Source organism: Etheostoma spectabile, chromosome 18, assembly GCF_008692095.1.
Source record: "Etheostoma spectabile isolate EspeVRDwgs_2016 chromosome 18, UIUC_Espe_1.0, whole genome shotgun sequence".
NCBI classification, from domain to species: Eukaryota; Metazoa; Chordata; class Actinopteri; order Perciformes; family Percidae; genus Etheostoma; species Etheostoma spectabile.
In genome coordinates, this window is record NC_045750.1 from 18978638 (window position 1) to 19002272 (window position 23635).

The 23635-nt window shown below is 41.8% G+C and overlaps 1 protein-coding gene and 1 long non-coding RNA gene across 7 annotated transcripts in view; both read left to right on the forward strand.

Annotated features, from left to right (window-relative positions):
• Positions 1–23635, forward strand: part of epha7 (eph receptor A7) — a 94582-nt gene that overhangs the window by 46578 nt on the left and 24369 nt on the right. The window lies entirely within an intron of this gene.
• Positions 4043–22597, forward strand: LOC116706246 (uncharacterized). Its single transcript, XR_004336182.1, has 3 exons — positions 4043–4114; positions 7485–7487; positions 22587–22597. It is a non-coding gene; the product is annotated as an uncharacterized LOC116706246 (long non-coding RNA).

The window sequence follows — 23635 nt, forward strand, 5'->3', positions numbered from 1 at the left end:
GGACTATGTATTTTTATTATTATTTCAATAATTAGTTGGTGGCACTTGACCATATACACGTTCACAGCAACAAAAAGAGGGGTGGTTTACTTCATAGGCTGTGTACCTGTGTTATTATATTATCTGGGTCACATGACAGTGATAGAACCAAAATATGACACTTTAAATTGTTTAAAAAAGTAAAAAATAAATCCTTTTTTTTTTTACATTCATTGAAAGAGACAATTCTATTGTTCATCCCATTTTTGTCTGAGACAATTAACTGTACAGCAACATTGAATTATTACAGCTCTACACGTATAGGTAACAGTACATGAGCAGATGGAGGCTGCCTCCAGGGCGCCACCGCAGGGTGACGCATCACAACCACGGAGCGTCCGCTCAGTGAAGTGACAGACCCGAGGGGTAGTTGATGAGAATTGTCACTGTCAACAGAAATGGAACTCTAATATACATTCCATCTCAGGTTTTTTGGACATGTATTAATGTCTCTCAGTGAGTGCCTCTAATGAAGGTAGTCAGTGCGGTGCGGCAGATGAAGCGTGGAACAAATAACAGAGCATGTGACCTGAGAACAAAAGAGATGAAGAGATACATATTTAGCGGCGTTATGAAGAACTCGGAGCACAAAGCAACGCGCCCCATTATTCATCATCTCTCTGTACGTGTTGAGGTTTTTTTTTCAGTGTGAGCGTGTGAAAATCCATTTCTAGAAACAGATAAAAAATATCAAAGGAGTTTGGAAGCCAGTTGATGAAAATATTTTATTGAGAATCAGACAAACGCCTCGGGAGCAAAGGCAAACACAAAAAAAAACTAGTGGCAACTATTGTCTATATAACCTTATAGCAACACTATGTAACTTTAGAAAGGAAAAAAAAAACAAGAAAAAAGTTTTCTTTTTAGGCATAAGAGCTCCTGCACGCTGCCTGCGTGGCGTCAGCGTGGCGTTTATGTCGGTTGCGTGGTTGCTGCGTGGTGTTTTCTTTGTCTTTGCACACCACAAAGGTGACAACGACAAGCCTTGTCTGTACACATGTATCTTTTCTTTGGAGAGAGTTGTGGAAATGCACTGCACTCCAGCAGTAGTATACTTCATGTTAAACATAAATAAACACTGATTTGATAACAGCAACAGCAACGTCGGCAGTATTGAGGCTACAGAAGATCAGAAATAGTACAATATGCATGAATAGACAGTCTCTAAAATGCTGACATGTTTTAAAGAGTCAATATAAAGTTGGTGCAAAGTGTGGTCTAGATGATGATGTAGGTCGGTAATATTGCAATATACGCGAATTGACAGAATATATCTATAAATGCTGAGATGTAGTAAAGCGAGTCAATATACAGTTAATGCAGATTGTTGTGTGCAAAAATTCAGTGACAGCAAATTTTTGGAGGAATGACAGTAGAGCATACCAGGGCGGATGTATAGTGCAAAGAGTGTGCAAACAGACTATATCAGCAATACAGGAGAAGAGGTGCAATGTGCTAATTCTGGTATCCCGTGGCGGCAGACATTTTGTCATGGGAGGCCACCACTACAAAATCAACATAGTTATCAGTATTCTGATAAAACGCAACAAATTCCTTGTTTAATTAAAACATGAAACAATATTTTATTGAATGGAACAAAAAAGGCACCAATGCAAAAGGGAACGATAGCTTCTTTTTAACCTTCATGTTGTCCTTGGGTTAAATTAAGCCGTTTTCATATCAATATTCTTTTTAACTGCCCAAATGTAATTACCCAAAATAACATGATTGATTCCACACAACACTCTTTGGCAAGTAAAAATCTGTATTTTCATTAATTTTGGGGTGTCTTTTTCAATTTTATAGCATTTGAAAAAAAAAAAAAATGAAGTGGTTTTTAAATACTATTAAGTAAAAGTTGACATATTCCAGTCTGTAATTATCCATCACCATACTTTCCTATAATTTTAGTCTAAATAATTTCTAATTTCTGCTTTTCTAACTCAAATATTAGGTATACTTTCCCATAAATGAGGTTTAGTGACCATAAATTCCAAAAATAACAGTAAACTAAAGTTAATATGTTAGTATTTTGTAGTCTTGAAAACGTCATAAAAATGACAAACTTTGAAAAAAAGAAAACAATTAAAAAAACATTGATAAAAAGCATCAATAAAAGTGTTAATTTTCCATTTTGACAGGAAGACAACACAGTTTTATAATGATACACTCTTTAAACAAAAAAAAAAAAAAAAAAAAAAAAAAAACTGACTGGAACACTGCAGTCTTTTATGCAGGTTGACATTGCCATGACGATAAAAACATTTATTGTGCAGCGCTAAATGTTACGCAGTGTTTTAGCATGGCACAGGTTAGCATTTCAGTGGTTTCATTACAAGAAAAAAGTCAAACCAGAAATACAGACACCACAACTGAACTTCAGCAGTCAAATAACTGAAAAGTTGTTACTGAAACGTGAATGTCAGCATCCGTATTTAAAGTCGCCCTGTGTGTTTTCGAGCATTGAGCAGTCAGAGGAGGCTGCTGCTTGTGGCCGTGGAATGCAGCAGCTCTCCGTTGGCAGCCCACGGCTGACTGTAAGGCCCCAGTTAACACCCAAATACTTTCTTTCCTTCTCCCTCTTTATCTACTCACTCGCTTGCTCTCCCTCTCCGCTCTCATATACATTCAAACACACACGCACATATACCACACACGCTGTGTCAGCATGCACCTGTGACTCCCAGAGCCTCTCTTTATATGGAACACATGCTCGGGAATGTCACGGCCCTGGCAGCGAATGGCTCCGGCACTTTGCAATAGAGCCATTCGAGTGTTTCATTTCCTGCCCAAGGAGTTAAAAGAACTTCCAAGGGTAATAAAAAAGCAGGGTTGTATGCCGTGGATGCCCAATAGCATTGAATTCCCCCTACTGGACAAAACACACTCGCACACACTCACACACACACAAACACACAAAAAAGTAATCCCCAGTCAATAGCTAAACTTTGATTGTTGTTTCCTGTGGGTGATGGTATTTGGTGAGGCGGTGCAGGGGGATTGTTTGTAGCCCAGAGAGTGTTAGCATGTCAGCTAGAGAGAGAACATTTCATCCATCAAACACACACACAGGAAAACTGCAACATCTGCCGGAGTATGCATCTATCATCAAAAGAAATTATGTAGGGAAAGAACATGTGCAAATCCTTGATCCTATTCATCATATGTTGTTATGTGAAGGATGGATAAAACCGTAAAGCCACAGCACACTACCTGGGCAGCAGCAACCATCACACACACACACACACACACAACACACACACACACACACACACACACACACACACACACACACACACACACACACACACACACACACACTAATACACCTACACCGTTAGCAACTAGCTGCTGAAGAAAGTGGAACACCTAGCAGTTGAAAAACCAGGTACATCTGTTGTTTGTTGGGTTTGTTGCATGTTGTCGGGCCTTGTGCCTGTCTGTTTGTTAGTCTGTGTATGTTGCTTTTATGTGCTGTCTGTATTTAGTCATGCTATCGTATTTTACTTTTTTTAGGTTGCCATTTTAAAATTTGCTCGGGACATTAGAAGAAAATTAGCTGGCTGAGCTAACTCTAGCTCATTTGTAGTTGTCTGCTGTCAAATTAAAGAAAATGAAAAGAATTGGTGGAGACCCTGTAACAACACATTATGTAATAAAAACATCAGAATGCAATGCATTTATACTTCATCGTGTAATAACACCCTCATTATGTAATAATCTGCCACATTTTGCAATACAAATCCTCAAAACAATATGTAATAAATTTAGTGGCGTGTATTGAGCATGAAAGGTTACTAATCTACTGAAGAAATATATTTTTAAAAGAATTTTGAGTCCCTGTTGTTCACGCAACAATCCATTAAATGTGCATGAAAATGTTATAAAAGATAAATGAAGACATCCATTTTGGTTGGTTATAACATAATGCATGATATTACATTTTTCGTAAAAAAAAAAAAAGTGCAAGGCCTGCATTTTTTATTTTTCATTTTTGATTACAAAATGCGGGTGGTTTAACATAATGAGGTGAATATTTATGACATTTTGACCTTTTATTACATAATGCGTTGTTGTTACATGATATGTAGAATTCAGAAAAGGACGATTTTAGCCAACCATGTGTTATTCATTCCTGAAGATAGTAAAGAGTGCACACAAATAAGCGTGTCATTGAAATGATATTGGCTTTTTAAAGAATATGATATCACTGAGAACATGTAAGAATGAGCAAAAAGCAGATGCAGGTTACGTTCCTGCGTCTGATTGGCTCCTCCCCCTCTTAAAGAGCATTCCGTTAAGTGCTGTAAGTAGGAGTAGGCTTGCTGCTTGATTAATGTCTTATCCTTCATATTTTGTGTACTTTGTACTCAGGAGTTAGCTTTCAAAGCACTCTTGAAGGTCAGAGTTATCACAGCTTTGGGGGGATGGACCCATTTTTAATGTTGGACGATTTGTGTTCATTTCCAGCACTTTGACTGAACGTGACCTGGATTATGTCTGCTTCAAGAATCCAAGAGTATTTTTCTCTTCCTTTCCGAGTCTATAGAATGGTTCGTAGTTGTAGAATTGGTAGAGGTTGTTTTTTTTGCGTTGTATAACACAGCTGTGCATTGCGGTTGCACGGTGTGTGGGGGATTTTCTTTGGGTCTGTGAGCATTACTCACTGGTGCTTTGTGAGACGAAATCCAGGGAGATTGACAGCTTGGCTCTTTTTTTTCCGTCTTTCATTGTCTCATCAGCATACTGTCTCCTGCAGTGTGAAAAACTAATTATGTCTTCAACCCCCTGCTTCACCCCCCCCCCTCCTCTTTTATTCCGATCATCACACTTGGAAATCATAATGAGTTTGTGGCAGACCATTTTGGCTTTGGTGAAAGGAAATGGGGGAAAGAATCCAGAATGTCCATTTGCCTCCACTTAAACAGGCCGCTGGCAATTATGGACAACCTTAAGGGCCTGACCAATACTTACTTAAGTCTTGCCAACCTGCTAGCTTCCTTGGCTGTACATCTACTGATTTAGTCTATATCCACGACGTTTCATTTTGAGGATTGTTCAGGTACCGCGTGAAATTCCGCCAGATGTTCCCGAATTTTCGGCCGGATGTCTTCCTCTGTCTCTGTGTTGGCGTTATAACTTCCGGTGGATTTCTGAGGACTATGGTTATCTCTGCAGGGTAAATCCAGACAGCTAGCTAGACTATCTGTCCAATCTGAGTTTTCTGTTGACGACTAAAACAACTTTTGAACGTACGCATGTTCCACCAAAACAAGTTCTTTGCTGAGACTATTTTGCAGAGGCACCGTGGCTCTGTCCGGCACTCAACACCACCCAAGAAGATTGTGATTGGTTTAAAGAAATGCCAATAAACCGGAGTTTGAGACTATTACTGCTTTAAACCAGCGCTTACACAAACCTAATTGTTATCTAACAACAATTAGCAACAGCCAACAGCCATCTGGTATGCATGCTTTTAATTATTTGGTATATAACAATAGTGAAAAGATTGTGTCAGCAAAGGATCAGAAAGGGCGTTGGTATTGGCTGTGGAGCAGATGGGCTTCACATCTGGGCTGGAGGAAGTTAGTGAGGGCATGAGGGATGCTGTGACAAGGGAACACAGCCGAGAGCTTCTGCACAGTCACCGGGCCCCTTTGTATCAGACGGTCACCATCCCCCCCGTCTGTCCTCTCTGCTCGTTTTGCTGCATCCCTGGGCAGCTGGGACAAAGATCCAGGGAGGTGTTTGGCTCTGACTGATGCCCGGCGAGTCCTGCTGGGAGAAAATGATTGGCCATTTAACCTTGTGATTTCAAAGACTGTTGATGAAATGCAAGAGTACAGCACATGTCAGATCAATTACCTTAAGAGAAACAGTACATATTGGGAAAAATACGTGTTTTTAGAAAACATGATATTTGTTTGTATTGCTTAGAGAAGAAACATGTAACCTTGGCTACTTTTCCAATTTGACATCTGTGCAGTTTGTGATGTTATGGGTTGCTTTGTGAGTTAATATTAATATTAATATTAAGAGCACACGATTTCCCCTTACCTGCCTTAGTCTACTTTCACCTTACTCTAGCAAACAACTACATTTCCCAGAATATCATTGAAATCTATCATCTTTTATGTACACAGTCTTGTTCCTTGACTCATTTTTTGTTGTTGTTGCCGTTTTCGCAATCTTTTCTTTGCGCCGAGTCACGATACAGCTCGTTTCAGGCTTAAAAACATTTTCTGAAACATCAACGGAGAAAATGAATAGGGAAAATCACTTATGAGGCCAAAATTGAAAACGAAAACATGGGAGGTAACTGTTGAACTCCATACCATTGTGTTGCATTGTTATCTATTAAGGTCATTAGTAAAAATATATATACAAAGGGGACGATATCTGTATTGTTGTATTTTGTTATTGGCAGAGGCTTCTTGTCTTACCTTCAGGCCATGGCATCATCCAAATGTGTCCATGGGATCGAGCAGTGGTAGAGTGTAACCAAGTACATTTCCTCCAGTACAGTACTTAAGGGTGGATTCTTTAGTATTGAGTTCTTTTACTTTTAATACTTTAAGTAGATTTTCTTGTTGATACTTGCAGACTTTTACTTGAGTAACATTTTCAATGCAGGACTTTTACTTGGATTAAATTTGCAGTGTGGTATTAGTACTTAAGTAAAGGATCTGAATACTTCCGTCATAAAGGAGCTGCAGGGGCACAGGTCGGTGCTCTGTTCAAGAGTGGATGGAAGGGAAACACATTCTCAGCTGTTCCAAAAAATGCACAAAATTATATTATAAAATATGCTGACTTTACATTAATGCTGGCTTTTATTTTCACCAATTTTCTTTGTGGAAGCGAGCAACCAGTGACTAGTGCATGTTGTCGACGGTTGAGACTGAGGGGAGCCGTTTGTCTCTGAGAGCTGTGTGCGGAAACGTATCCTCCAAAGAAAGATTACATCGAAATGAATCTTGGAAGAGCTCGCATCCTTAGAGACCCAGCTAATTAAATTTGTAAATTCCTCCCAAATCATCCCCCTATCACACTGGTGACTCGCCATCCAATGCCAAAAAGTATGTCACAATGTATTAAGACTGGTTTACTTTGGCAAGTAGACGTTAAGAAGAGAGATGCAGTCAAAGGCCTGCAGTGGAGCCCTGTGTTTTCAGCAGGTTTGGATGTTTGTAAAAATAAACTCCTCTAGTGCTCAGAAAGAGAGATAATCACTTATTAATGTTATGACATTACTTGATTTTGTCTACTATGCAAAATTCAATTACGTGTAGCTTGCGAGATTCTGTGACTTAATGCATTGATTGGCTGTATTTCAGCTGAATGGGCTTGTTAATCTGACATATTACAGATAACATCCCCAGGCTTTCTGGCTGGAATTAAATCGCAGTTGATATCACAAGATGGATTTACTCTGGAAGGCCGAGTGTGTAGCGTCCGACATCCACTGGAGGCGAGTGCATACTGTAAAGTCCCTGCCCCACCCCACCACACACACACACACACACACACACACACACACACACACACACTGAAAGAAGCATATGCATGGCTTGCTGCACGAAGGGAAGACTTCGCTGCCAGCTTGGTTTTTTGTTATTTTGTCACCTCAGGATAAGTGAAGATAGCTTGCTTTAAATTGTGTGAACATGTTTGACATTTGCATTAGAATAACTCACTGCCTTCCAATTAACTGATGACAAAGTGGATTGGAGATACGCTAAGTAAACACACCGGACGTCTGACACAAAGAGGCAAAAGCCAGTGTCTGTCATTGTTCCCGGGGTAATTGGGATGGGGTTTGGAGAGAAGCTCAGCACCCTGAAAACCTCTTGCCCAGGCCCTCCCACCGAGTCTTAAGCCTTGTCTCCCTAGCCGCCTATCAGACAGAAATCACCAATTACAGTAGTGGCAAATCCTGCAACAAATACACAAAAGCTGGCAATGATGTGAGACCTTGCCGGCCTTAATCAGGATGTCGGGCTTCATCTCTCAATTTGTGAGCCCTTTGTTACTCGCTTTGGTACGCAACTTTAAGCTGCTTTGGCCCAATTTCACATGGGGCTGTTATCCTATTTGGACTTTGTTAGGAGAGAAACCGTCTGCGTATTCTCACCGCCATTAACTCGTAAGAATCATGTGAAACTTTGACAAATTTGTGTCTTGTCCTTTCAAAACTCATTTTTCCACAAATTGCAAGTTTTGTCAGATGACAGTAAAAAAGCTGTCAACGTATTAAGATGAAATTATTTTGGAAAAGTAAGGTCAGGGTGGTTTAGTGAGGTCAGGGTCAATAAGATACACTGTGGTTTGTTCTACATTCCATATAACACAAGTCTGTGTTTGTTTTTCTGTGTGTGTGTGTGTGTGTGTGTGTGTGTGTGTTGTGTTGTGTGTGTGTATTTTGATTGGGGTATTTTGTTTACTCATTCCAATACACATGCTTTTAGGTAACGTTGCCTATATTTTTGCTTTGTGTAGTGACTAAAAGTTTTTTTTTTGAAGGATTGTTCAAAAGTAGTTTTAGTTGTACAACAGAAACCTCAGATTGGACAGATAGTCTAGCTAGCTGTCTGGATTTACCCTGCAGAGATCTGAGGAGCAGGTAACCATAGTCCTCAGAAATCCACCAGAGGTTAGAACGTCAACACAGAGACAGAGGAAGGGGACGGACATCCGGCCGAAAAGAGGGACATCCGGCTAAAGATATAGTATTTATGGCGGCACCTGACCAATGACGGAAATGAAACATCATTGATATGGACTATAGGTGCACAACGTAACATATTCACAGATAGAAAGATAGAAGTGCTAAAATTGTATGTTACTACAGCATCCACTACTGTTGATGCACAGGGCAGCCATGTTTGATTTTGAGCTCGGGGTACTGTGAGGTTGTCAGAGTTCCCACCTCGGAAATCCGAGTTCAAGGGGGGGTTTCTGACTTTGACCTTGTAAATTCCGACTCAGAGTACAAATGGAACGCACTATCAGCCTGATGTACTGACAGACCAACATACAGTGTGAGTGTGTTTGTGCCTGTTTGTGCTCCACACTACTGGTGGTCCTCTTCTAGTAGAGAATCTGCATCACAAACAGCCAGCAAACCCCCCCCCCCCCCCCCCCCCCCCCCCCCCCCCACACACACACACACCATCGCCCCCCTGCTGCTTTCTGAGCCTGAATCCACACAGCTCTGTAGGTTAAAGCACAGAGCAGCCTGGTTGTGTAGATATGAATGGTCCCACCAACTATTCTTAAGTTTAATAATGAAGGATTAGGGCAATTCAGACGGATTTACAAAAGGACAGGCTGGGGCGGGTTTTTTAATTGTCCCTGTGTGACAAATGGCAGTTGCGTTAGGCCAAGAATTTTAAGGAGACAACACAATATGTTAGAGACTTTGACTGCTGGTTATTTCCATGCGGAGGCTGAGAATTTATGTGACCAGAGCATTGGTATCTACAGCGGGGGAAAAATAGCTTTTCATGTCTTCTCCATAAAGCACCACTTTGACAGCTGAACCTGAGTCTTTTCCCCTCTTGAAGAAATAGAAATATGATTCCCAGCTACAGAAAAAAACACGGTTAAGTACAGATTGAGTTTTTTTTTCTTCTTCTGTCAGGCCAATCTGCAAACTTTAATCAGTCTGCCGACTTCAAGAAGGTGCAGTTCTTTCCACAGGCTTCTTTCTTACCCAGCAGGGAGAGTGATTCATCTGCTCAGCGGGCTGTTTTTATGTGACTGTTCCCGGCTTCTGTCGTTTAAAGCAGCTCTCCATACGCTCACCACAAAGCCATGAAACAGGCAAAATGAGAAAACATTATACAGCTAATAGAGCTCTTACAAAAACTACCTTTCTGGATTGCTTAATGCCACAAAGTGCCACCTTGAGCGCTGGGTGTATTATGTTGCTAAGCCCATAGTAGTGTTTTTGAAATCCTTCTCAATATCACTGTTATTTTCTTCCCAGCTTCACTGATGATCTCTGACATCTCATTAGACTGTCTGTTATTCCTATTACCCGCACCAAGGCAAAGTGATCACGGTGGATATTGTGAAGTACATTTTCTGTAAGCAGCCAAAGAAGAAAAGAGTCATTATCAAGTCCAATATATAGTTGGCAGCGAAACAGAGACACTTTGCCGGGTGGAGAAAGGAGAAGCTATGAGATTGTTTCCCAAGATACATTTTCAAGGCTAATTATCTCGCAATAATGACATCATTATGAGGAAAGTGAGCCAGGGCTCAGACTATTGGAGAGGGAAGCTTTGTTCACACATACTGCCATGAACTTTGCAGGTTTTTCATACAGTGACCAACCAACCACCCAATAACAGAACATACTAAAATATTCAAAGAAGCTGTGTTCCCTAAAGACATGAATTTAATCATAAGCTTTAAAAGGAAATGCTCACATACTCACACTGTAAAGTTCAATAGTGTACATCAATGAATATATTCTACCATATGACATTGGAATTCATTTTTTGGTTGTCAGTTTTTCCTCAGCCTGCCTTGAGTAATGATCTCCTGCATTTTCCAGACCTTTGGACAGCTCACGGTGAGGTTTGCTCTCCTTGATCCGCTAGCTGCCTGCTCCCTGAATACACTGTGAAAAAGCCCGGTCTTGGGAGACAACACACGGGACATTAACGTCAAACAAACACTAGAGGCACAGGCTGTGCACCAAAATACAATAAAATGTTCCAGCCAATCCCAGACAGGATATTTAGGGGAGGGGGTGGGGCAGTAAACAGAGTTGATTGAGTAGTGTGAGTTGTATCTGAGAGTGATTGGCTGTGGAGGAGCCAGACCTTCCTTTTGCAACGCTCTGGAGGTAGAGCTGGCAATGCGAGACTAGGGCTGCTTGTGTGGCTGGAGAATCTGCTACCTCTGATTGGATATCTACCTCTGTGACAGGCACAGTGGCACTCTGGTCATTCCTGAAGCCTGGCATCATTATTATCCTCTTTCCCCAGAAAAGAATGGGAAAGAAGAGTTTTGCCTCCCCTCTCTGTGGGAGCCCTGTTGTTTATCTGGCAGGTGTTACAGCATTGCTGGGCATCTCTCCACGCATTGAATCTGACTCTGTGGGTGGTGGTGGTGGTGGGGGGCCGTAGGTGGGACAAAGGACAGTGGACATGCCTTTGTAGGGGAGAGGGAGCCGGGGGGTTGATTTGTGCCGAGTTACAGCCGGGGAACCTGAGAGCTGGCTTTGTTTCTACGAGCCGCCGATCACTCAGCGCAGTTTCAGTTGAAAACTGTTGGGAGGCTTAGAGGGCAAGCTGTGTTGTCCAGAGTGGGAATAATCAGCTCTTGTTAGACCCTGCTGCTCTTTAGCACCGCAAACAGCTTTTATGTGACACATGATATCAAATAATAGTTTTTGATCTGAACAGATTGTTAAAAGCAGTGAGTTGTGGCAAACCAACTCTGAAATTGTTTGAAAGCATGATAATATATATATATATATATATATATATATATATATATATATATATATATATATATATATATATATATTATTTAATCACACAATAGCCATCATCATCTGTTAGCTGCTTCCATAAATTAAAAGAACATAAAGAGGGAAGTCAATACCTGACAGGATCAGTGCTTTCTACACAGTTATACACTCAAGCAATTGCCACTGTAGAGTGCTCCTCCAGGACAAATGTGCATGCCATGTGTCTTTGTCGAGTGCAAAGCGACACGCCCAGTCGTAAGCGTGCGTGCGCTGCCGTCTGGTTCTCTTCACGTCCTGTCATTTAGCTTTTTGTCTGCACATAAAGAAGACATCAAGTGAGCTCATTGCAGACAGATGAGTGATAGAAAAGCTCACTGCTGATGACAGACACAAAAAAGCCAATCCCCAAAACTACAGTCAGCCACTAAGCAGGCTTTTGTGCAATCTTTTTTTTTTTTCTTCTTCTCTCGCATGCTGTCTGGCTGGAGGCCTGTCTGCAGTGTCTGGCCAGGAGGGTGGGGTGGGGGGGGGTGTTACTCATCACGAGTGTGGCTGCCAGCATCAGGTCGTCCCCTTGATTACAGGCTGCTGCTGAGTCAAATGGGCGTTCCAGTCTTATCCCTTATGACCAGGTGCATTTACTCTGGCTATGCAGCGGTTCATTTCCTGCAGATGAACTCGGTTGACTCAAGCTAAGTGTGCAGAGTTCTGTTCTTCCCGGTCATCATCACCCTCAACTTTCTGTCTTCTCGGACAGAATTAGGTGTTTGAAGCAGGCATTTATTGGATATGTGTGGCATTTGTAAAAAAAAAAAAAAAAAAGTTTTCTGTTGCACGACTAAAACTACTTTTGAACGTATACACGTTCCACCAAAACAAGTTCCTTCCTGAGACTATTTGGCAGAGGCACCGTGGCTCTGTCCGGCACTTAGCACCGCCAAAGACAATTCTGATTGGTTTAAAGAAAAGCCGATAAACCAGAGCACGTTGTTCTCCAGTCCCAGAATGCTCTGTGGACTAGTCAGACCTTCCTCTGCAGCGCCATGGAGGAAGGTCTACAAGACAATAAAAAAATGTGTGAATGTGACCTAAACATTATTACCTTTTATTATAGAGACACCTAAATGACAGCAGTACTCACTGCGTTATTAAGAAGTTCCTTTGATGATCAACTAATGGATTGCATTACTGGTTGTTCCATGTATGGCATCTTGTTTGCAGGTTTCATTTTGAAATGAATTTGCACTAGGATTGTGCACTATTTTAACACACAATCACCTAAATATTAGGCGCCTGGGCTAGTTGCCCACTTTGGTTGGTAATCCAGCCTTGGCTTCACCATTTGATGAACTGGAACTATTCCCAATGTCGTGATATCATTTTATACACTTTTTTCCCAATATTTAGCCCAACATATTTGATATCTTTAGAAAATTTGGGATCTGCACTAGAATTGAAAGCAATTTTTTGTAGGTTTGAACAAAGCTTGACCGCATAGTGTGAGTCTGTACTGAGGGGTCAGTGGGGTTAAGAGGTCTGTGTTTGTGGTTGTTCTCCAAGGGGTTTACTTCCCCCCCTAGAGTCAGATATGTTTGCAATCTTGCTGATTTGTCCCATTTTCTGTGCGGCGGGTTTGTTTTCTGCCCTCCTGTAAAATGAAATATGAAAACACCAGCCCAGTGGTGAAAGAACCAAATCTTGAAATGTGTGGCTGTCACTTCATGTGGCAGACACTTGTTGACAGAGTCAAGGTGCTCAGCATGACAGTACATTGGGAACACACAACTGCCCTGAGCGTGCTCATTCTCAGTTCTTGTCTGACTTGTCTCAGTCTCAGATCAGATTTAACCTCATGGCAGAGCTGCGGTCCTGGCCTGGATCTGTTGGCAATCAGCAGTGTGTTGGACTAGAGTCCAGAGGCGGCTGGAGGGGCCGTGGATATGATTTCCCCAGGATGGAGCCTGTCCAGGACTGTGATTAAAGAGCATATGAGCACTGATTAATTTGATCATCATCCTGATGACAGAGGTATTTCTATAATAAATGGATGTTTATGAGGCCAGCCGTCAGCGATCATATGTCCCCCACATTCTGCAAAATGGCGGCATTTAATTCAATGTGAAATTTGAATAGTTCCAATGCCGGATGCCAAACATTAGATGTATCCGCCGATAACGAGGGGAAGGAGAGCAGTGTTAGGAGCAGCTGCCTCTGTGTGACGCCAGGGATAAGTGTGACTATAGGGGTTGAAACCTCCAAACAATAGCAGGGCCTCAGGATTCTGACCCTGCACAATGCATTTTGTGAATTATCTCACTTATCAATCCCGTAGAGCTCAGATGTCCAATCAGGCTTTCAGATTGCAGCGCAGGGCCCTCAGGCTATGCTTTGACATTTAAGGGAAGCAAAGAGGTGGAAGGCCATTTGGCTGCTTAGCAGCTGCTGTAAATATCCACAGTCGCCGCGCTGGGCTCTCGCCGTAATCGCCGCTGTGCCTTCTTCACTCCACAGTCTTTGTTTTATTAAGATAAATGATAAAGCCACTGTGTATGCAAATGCATATCTCTGCTTTGCCGGGTCATGTATTTGAAAAGACAAAGCCAAGCGTGTACATTATAACAAGTACCGGTGCTTTCATTTCTCATCTGTCCCGAGTCTGTTTGTTCCGCGGTGTGTTTTCTGTTCCAGTCCATGTGCTGAGCCAGAGTTACATAGCATCATTATAACACAGCTCAGCATCAAAAGGGATATGGGCAAGAATGGTGTGTTTTTATGACTTCATCAGACGGTCTTGGCAATGCATTGGGCAGATCTCTGGAGATTCAGCAATTAAGGATGAGGATATCAGGCTGTGCATCATGCAGCCAGGCAGTTCTCGGGGATTTACTCAGATTAAGCGGGTTCAGATGGGAAACGGCCTGTGAACAAAACCCAAAGTTTATTTACAAACTCGAAGGGCTCTTCCTCTGATTTTGAGCCTGTCATTTGTTTCCAGCAACCTCCCTGAAACATGCATCTCAAAGCGTTCAGCTCCGTCTCACTGTGCCGCCTCACCTCGCCGTACATCCAGCACACACATGCTAGCCTGCTGTGTATCCTCCCTATAATTATGATTGCCAGAATAGGTCAACAAACAAAAGTTCTTATTTGGCAGCCATGGGTCGTTTATTCCAAACAACTGGAGCCTGTGTTTCTCTTATGTCAACGCTTAAGCATTTTAAATCCAGAGGCTCAGATTGATGTCTGTGGTAAATAAAAGCTGCAGTATATTTCATTTATGTTCCATATCATTGTCCTTTGAGTCATATTGCTGTTTACCATCTGTCCAGCTAACCACCATACCTTTCTCAAACAATTCAATTCAATTCAATTCAATTTTATTTATAGTATCAATTCATAACAAGAATTATCTCAAGACACTTTACAGATAGACCACACTCCGGAATTTACAAGGACCCAACAGTTCTAGTTTCCTCCAGAGCAAGCACAGTGCGACAGTGGCGAGGAAAACCTTCCTTTTAGGCAGAAACCTCGGTCAGACCCAGGCTCTTGGTAGGCGGTGTCTGACGGGCCGGTTGGGGTTAGAATGAAGAGTGGCAATAACAAAATAGAAAAAATTAGTAGTTTGTAGCAGTTCTTTGTGGTAGTTCATGGCATAGCAGGACGCTGTGCAGCATTACAAGCACAGCAGGACGTAGCAGGACGTAGCAGGACGTAGCAGGACGTAGCAGGGCACCACAGTGTAGCAGTTGAACATGGCATCACAGAACGTGTAGCGGAACCATGGCAATAGCTGCTACCCTGATTTCGGAGCCTCTCTGATCCAAGGGAACATGCGGGGAAAAAAGAACATAAGGACTCCGGGAATGACTCCCCAGAAAAAGGTTAGTAACAAGCATTTCTGGGACATGGATGCACATAAATGAAAAGATGGAAAGATAAGAGAGAGAGGAGCTCAGTGTATCAAAATAAGTCCCCAGCTGTCTAAAACTATTACAACAAAACCAGAGAGACGAGGTAAAGAGAGCTCCAGCCCGCCGGGCCAGAACTCTCCCCAACCGGATCGGGCTGTATGCCAAGTCTCCCTTTGGTTCTATTATATCTATTATATAACATGATCCAGTTGCTGCGTGACAGAGGAGAAAATTACAATTCACACCTAGCGTTATTGAAATACATCTCAGCTGATTGCTTTTGATCATATTTGCTTCGCTGCTCATATTTTATGTTATCATTGGGAAACTGGGAAAAGGAGAAAACCTATATTTGAAATTGGCAATAAAGCTGGAGAAGAGTTTGGCCGTGGCTTTGCTATATGAGTCCCTGTGCAACTCCGAATTTGAATCGGAATTATCTCCTCCCATTCTATTGCTGGAAATACACTTTGAACGGTCCTCACCACTAGAGGACCCCATTGTCAAAGTTGTCCTTTTGGGGCAAATTGAGGGTATTTATCATTTGATGAAATCTTCCGACTGTCAGATAATTTGCTGTACTGTCTTTAGAAGGGCTGGGCATCGTTTGGATTTTAACAATTCTGATTCCAACTCTGATTCTTCCTTTTGATTCAATGGCGATTTACAGTTTTACCGGGCTTTTTCAACATAAAATACAGCCAAACTCAACAGCGCTGTGCTACTGCAACACAAGAAGCACCAGGAACTTTGCTACGGAAACTAAAACTTGTGCATGTTAAATTAAAATTAACAATTACATTTGATTATAAACTTCTTCTTAAAACAATTCTACTGATAAAAAAAAAACTAATTCAGGTTGAAACAGGTTCTCGATGCCCAATCCTAGTTTTTAAGACATTCACAGAGATGGAGATTTTCTGGCTGCTTCCTGCACTGGCATCGTTGGCATCTTTGAAAAATGACTTCGTGTCCTTGAAATTGGTATTTCTAGTTTTTGCAATAATCGCCCACCCCCAAAAGCCCAGAACTATAGCTACATCTTGTCAGTGTTATTGTACTTTATCAACCTTCTTAAACATTCTATCTGTAAAAACAAATGCAATTCAGTGTTGAAACAGGTCTCCGATCCCATCCTATTGTTTTTTTCCTTGGTACAATCGGTACAACTCTATTCTTGCCCTACATGTGGGAAACTAAATATGGCGATTGCAGACTCCATTCTAGCTGTAGAAATCAGGGCGTGTGCTCCGAGTGGCTGATGATAGGCTGCCAGCCTTGCTCCCTAATTTGGACATTGACACAGGAAAGCTGAGTGCTTCTTCAAAAAGCGGGGTCCCTGCTGGCTTATACAATTATGTAACAGCGATCAACGGCCAATGATTTCTGCATCTGTTACACTACTGAATGGCATTTTGATATAATACGAGAGCGAGTGGCGTGGAACACCACTGCGTCTTGGAATGAACTCCTTGTCAGGAAGCATTGGAGGTGCAATCATGCACAGTGTGCCTTGTGTGTGCATGTCAGTTTAGCATGAATGCAATTTCCCCCACTGACCTTCTGCTGTGATTCTGACTCCTGGCTTCACAGTAACACCCAGGCCTATACTTAAGTTGTTAGGTGTGGGTGATTCACTCAGCAAATCACACACCAAAAAAAACATTTACTTTTTTGAGCGCAGGGAGAATTCACGGAGGGATTCTATTAACTAAAGAAAAAACTCTCATTGACATCTAATGCATTTCCTCTATGGCCAAACACATCCCTCCATCATTTGATCAACATGTGACGATTACACTTAAGGAAAAAAAAAGCTAGAGGCTAAAAGAATTGGATTAGTTACCTCTCTGTTGATCCAGAGAATTGATGTGAATATATGATAGTAGGGTCCTTGAACTGGGAAATAATGAGGGTAAAAGTGATGGCTGTGTTGAGCTGTCAGTGGTAAAAACAGAAATGTATTAATAATCATCCCATCACCTCTGGAGCTGTCAGCACTATAGAACATGAAAGACCCAGCCTGGGTCTCCTTCAAATCAAACCCAGCTAATTGCTTTCAAACAGAGCCGCCTTTGACCCCCCCCGCATGGCCACTAAAGGTGTCCCTGCCTCGTCCGGCATTGTTATGCAGCGAGCACTCCACTCTGTCCTCTGCCAGGCTCTTTAAAACTCTATTTTCAAACACACTTTTTTCAAGGGTAGTTCATGCCGCTCTACTTGAAGTGTTGGCGGTGAATAGGAATCGTCAGGATATCAACATGGTCCAGAGAGGAGAACCTTAGCCTGTGATGGTAAAACCTCCACGCTGCATTGCCAGACCTTCCTCCACAGCGCTGCAGAGGAAGGTCATCCAGCGGAAAATTAGGGATATCGGCGTAATTTCTTGTGGCACCGGCGCAATCCTGTAAATAAAACGTTGTGGATGTTGCCTAGCCGTGAAGAGTCTCAATGCCAACAGCGAGACACTGGCTCTGACGCCCAACAGCCAGAAACTTGTCACACCAATTTTGATCATTCAGCCTACATTCATCAGAGCCGGGCTCTTATTATTGTCCTCCGCCCTTTACTACATGAGTCTCAGAGAGGGCACAGAGTGCGCACGGGGAGAAAAGTCAGTGACTGGTTTTATGGCCTTCAGAACTGAGCTGGGAGCTAGTTTCAATCTGGCAAAGATCAACAGCCAGGTGGAGAATAGCTAGGGGCAGATCCCACACACACACACACACATACACACACACACACACACACACACACACACACACACAATACATCAAACTATCCCCACCAGTAGAGTAGAGCTGCAAAGATTATTGTAAGAAGATAACTGTAAATGTGAATATTTCTAGTTTCTGCTCTGCTCATTTTTCACCATTTTCTGACATATTAAAGACCAAAACAGGTAATTCATTCATCCAGAAAATAGTAAGACATATTACATTTGCTTTCAAATCCAGTGACCCACCTACAGCTCTCAACGCATGCAAGCAGTTACTCTCAGGCTGAGTGAAGACTTTATTTTCAGCTGTGTGGTTTTTTGATTTGGCCGTGAACACACCTTAACAATACACCTTAACTGCCTAGCATTGATCTTAAAGGGGAATCCCTTTAAAGTCATGTCTGTCTGTGGCGCAGCTTTGTCGAGTCTTTTCAAGTCTGAGAAAATAACCCCTGATGAGGTCATCAGGATTACCTCGACTCAGGCTACAATTTACAGAAAGCCGGGGTTACAAACGTTTCATTTAGCAGGAAATCAAACAAACAATTCTGTTGGTTGCATAAAAGCAAATGGAGGAACCACAAGTTTTGGAAGTGGCCCCACACTCTGTGAAACATTTGTGTATTTGTATAACATTTGTATGACAGAAATTGTTTGGTGGAACGTGATTCACAGTTGTATATTTATTTTTTTTACATTTCGAAATGTAGAAATTGTGCTCTGGCAACTTGTTGTTGGAGGTTATTTTTGGGAGATTATAAGTTCACATTGGCGTTTTTTTCCAACGATTGGCATTTTTTCTCCCCACATTTTGGACTTTTTTACATTTTGTTTTGCTTTTTACTAATTGAGCAGCTTTTTAAGAGAGCATTTTATACAGGCCTTGTAAGCTTTGTATTTTAACTGTAGCTACACACAAACTTGCTGTTTTGTAATCACAGGGCAAAATATGGTTACAAGCTGCTAGTACTTTTTCTGTTCTTTTATGGATATCCTGATATTTGGCAGAGAGTATACTTTTCTCTGCTCCCTAGCATATCAGTCTGAGACTCTACCAATTTTCATCATGGGAAATGTAGGTTCCAGTTTTTTTTGGAGCTTGCCCTTTCTGCGGACTAAAAGCGAGTATTTCTCTGCCTCTCACCACTCTCATCACTTTTGAACATTGATTTTTTGAATTGGTCTCTTCTGAGTTAACTTTATGGAAGTGTAATATGAAATTGCTTGAGTGCAACTTTAACCCTTGTATTGTCTTCCTATCAACCAAAATTGACCTAGTTTATGAAGTATGAAGTAGCCTGTAAATGATCCCCGTTACCGTCTTACGACTTCTTAGCCAACTTGATTCCAACTTATTACCATTTCTCATTTTTCCCTTCTGTCTGAAAGGTATGGTCACTCCAACTCATTTACATGAAATTATGCCAAATTGTTGAGTAAAATTTTCATAAATTCTATATTTGGTTGACTAATAGTAAAGATCAAAGTAAGATATTGTGTATTATGACAGATTTTGACCCTGGTAAACCATTAAAGTAGTGATCATTAATATTTATTTTAGTGTTATGTGTTATTTTTGGGGAAATTTGGTTTGAAAAAAAACCCATATAATGATCAATCAAAACGTAACTCCACATCTCATACTCCCCTCAATGGGAACTATTTGGGACGGGTATTTGGAATGTATATTTCTAAGCATCTGTCCCTATAACTGTATCCATAACAATTATCATTTGTAGACTTCTATGCAGAGAATTATCCTTTAATGTCCATTTCTCCCTAGATACCCACATTTAAGCGCAGCCTCTTTCTGCTGTGTTATGGGAGTCACAACATCAAGTGGAAGTAGTCTTGACGATGTCATACCTCGTTAGTGTCAACCCAGCCAAGCCAAACTGTCGCCCGGCTTTTGTTTCACAGGCTGCTGGAGATGATGTGTTAAAAAGGCTTCAGTCCGACCGCCAGACTCCCCTGAACCATAAATACTCCGCTCTGCAGTGATGAAAGAAGAAACTAAATAGTACTGTACTGTACAGTGTTAAATGCATCAATCACTGTCAACGTGTGAAATACTTCATATGAAGGAGAGCAGCGCAAAGCAGGGTTTAAGTGCATTAACATAGAATCTTGAAATTAAAACTATACAGCCATATAGTTTCCGTTCCCATATTGGGCCCAAGAGATTCTTTTTTAGTTTTATTATTTTCTCAGGGAGACATTGTAATCTCAAATTAAAACCTTGTTAAAAACCTCCTAAAACTCTATTGAAGCGCCAGTGATCTTGTGCACCTCAACAATGATGGTGCTGTTGGTCTTAAGATACACAATGGCATCTTGAAAACGCCAGTAACTAATATACGAGTTTATAGCACTGCTACGCTCTATGAGGCAAGCACGCAGGCAGAGAAAGACGCTTATGTAATGAAGTACCTCCGCTCTGCTTATCGCCTCGCAGTTGAAATCAGACGGCTGAGCGAGAGAAGAGGATATTAAAAAACTGTCTAATGTATTCATAAGATATTCAAATGCAGAGCACGCCAGCGACTGGCTTCTGGATCAGTTAGCTTACAGGAGAATATGTTCGGGGTCACTAACACATTTTCTAATATTGCAAAATGAATGCACAAATGCTTTCCCCAAACAGTCCCTTTCAGACTGGCATAACAATTACACAATTTCCTGCCGTTCTCAGCCCACAAGTATGTTAAAAGTCTGAGAGTGGATGACTGGTGGTGGTCTCCATGATATCAAGTCAGTCATTAATGGCCGTCACACAGCGCGGCCTGGGTGACCCGCGTGGGAGAAGGCCAGGGAGGCGGGTTTTTCTCAGAATGAATGCTCAAATCTAGTCTTCATTCACAGCCCCAAGAAATTGAGAATTGCTGCTTTTTCCGTTCTGATAATCACCTTCCTGGAATGATCACATTTTAGCCTGTAGAACTAACACTGCTCACAGATCTCATGATCTCTGTGGAAACACAGGGCCTGGCTCTTTGCCCCCCGTGGCGGGGTAAGGGAGTGACAGGTGGGGTGGGGCTGAGCTGAGTCATTGCTACTACAGCCGCGGGGCCAAAGGGGGGTAAATGGGGCAGATCTGCACTCTGAGCCCGCGTAACACTGGAGGGGGAAGAAGCTGTGTGGGAAAGTAGCTCCTCATGCTGTGCGCTGGCTCTGAGGCTCAGGAAATATCTCCGCTGCCACTTGAAACCCATGGATCTCTGACAATTATGTGGTTTTTAGAAATGAAGATTTACTTCCTCTGTCAGCAAGAGCCATCCTAAACTTCTGTACTCCTCTACTTAATTAGTAGAACGGCACAAAACACTCATATACACATGTACATGTATGACATTTCAAACTTTTATTTGAGGAAGTAAAAGGCTCAGGCAACATAGACCAGTCTTGAGTGTTTTCTATGGCAGAAAGCAATCCGTTTTTTTTTTAAGTATGCTCTGAGCCGGAGGTTTGGAGTCCTGGTCTGACCAAAGACACGGCCGAGTTGCATCATGGGAAGCGTAGGATCCAGCATGTTCAGGGCTTATCCTGTAACTAAAAGTTAGGATATCTCCGTATATGTAAAAATAAGCAAACTATGGTCCTGGGGTTGGATTTGATTTGACAGAAAGTTGCATCATGGGAAGTGTGGAATCTAGCCTTAAATCTAGTCAGTATCTGGTGTTAGGGTTAGGTTTAATATTAATCAGACATATTTGACATTTCAAACACTTTTTGAATAGTTAAATACAGTGATAAAGACAGACAAAACCAAGGATAAATGATACTTGGCCACAGGAACAAGATAACAACATGTTTTGTCTATGGTTGGAAGTAGACAGTTGGTTACATCATCAGGAGGGTTGGGGTGAATCAATTTGTTTGTTTTACTACTTTAATTTTTTGTCCTTGTCTTTTTTACTTTCTTATTGATTGATTTTCAAAGCAGAAGTAAAAGTTAAAGCATGCCACCTAGACACCAAAACCTCATGGTTTTGAAGGAAGATTCTCTGTGATGCTGCATGTTGTATCATCTCTAGCCATGAGCACCTGAATCCCTGTTTAATCCGTCATTTAATTCCTGTGTTTTTAAACATCACTCACATAAAAATAACATGTTATGTTTTCAATTCATGTTGCAGTGCATTCAGTCCCAAATGAAGACATATAAAAAGATAAAATCACTCCGTCAGTTCAGGTCATAAGCATAGAAACAGACAACCGGGCTGGTATCAAACTAAATGTATCCATTTGTTCAAGTGTTCCTCACAGTGTAGCTATCTTTCCTGCAGTAGTGTTCCTCTATGCACACATGCAGGGTAGAAAAAGACATCTGCAGGGGATGAAAGCACATATCAGATTAAAGCAGTAAACACAGACAAGAAGCATCATTTAGTGCCCATAAAGCCAAACCAGATATAGGAATGGGGAGAAGAAAAGTCCATATTTCAGGGCCGCTGCCACCGCCTAGATGGTGGCCGAGAAAACAGCCAAATTGGATGTTAAGTTAAGCTGCACTAACTGCTTGTTGTGACTCGGTAGAGAAAACTCAATCGTCCCTTTGACCGGCTGAGTGTGCTGAGAAAGGAAACATTGTTCCTGTGTTTTGGGTGGATTATGAGGGAACATGTCACAACAGCGGGTTTTTGACAAGGTCTTGGGTGTCCGCTGTCGTGCACATTGCTGTCGGGAATGCCGATGAGGCCTAATGAGGTTTTAATCCAGCCGCAGTCATTAGCGGCGGGTCATCCTAAAACAATCACGGGTCAGGCTGCATTAAGGCTACAGAGGTCTGCTCCCACCGGGTCACTGAGCATGGCTCAGACACGTCAGCAGCTTCTGCCGGGCCAGGGAAACACACTTTGGTGCTTGTTGGGTGTTGTTCAGAACCAAAAAACTCTGTCACATGTAAGGCTGTCTGACCTTACACGCAGAGACACGCAGGAAAAACTCTACGTTACACAGACGGATCACATAGTCAAAGCTGGAAAATATATAAATATATTTGTGCTGTAATGTGTGATGTTGTCATGTGTTGTTTAGGAACCTGTATCCATACAAAAAATGACCCATTCCTATGGTTGAGACTGTACAATTTGCAGCATTTGGCACACTGCAATACCAAATGTGTGTGTCAGTAGAGAAATGGATTTGTAAGTTGCTCACAATGACATGCTCAACCACATTCATATCATCATACTGTCATTTAAGAATTCACATCTCTGGTGTAAATGTACAAGCTTTTTCCTTTTTTTCGCCCATGAAATAGAAACCAAAGAACAGCTTCTGACAAGTGGCTTGTACTTTGGAGTTCACGTCTTCCCCAGGACGCCTTTCTAAACTCGCTAAGACGTCTTAATTAATATGATTTGCCCCAAGAGCAGCATAAGTCATCAAGATTTCACAGCGTGTTTACAGAAAGGATTTTGGGCTGTTTAGAGTGCAGATAGGCAGTTTTTTTTTGTTTTGTTTTAAAGCACC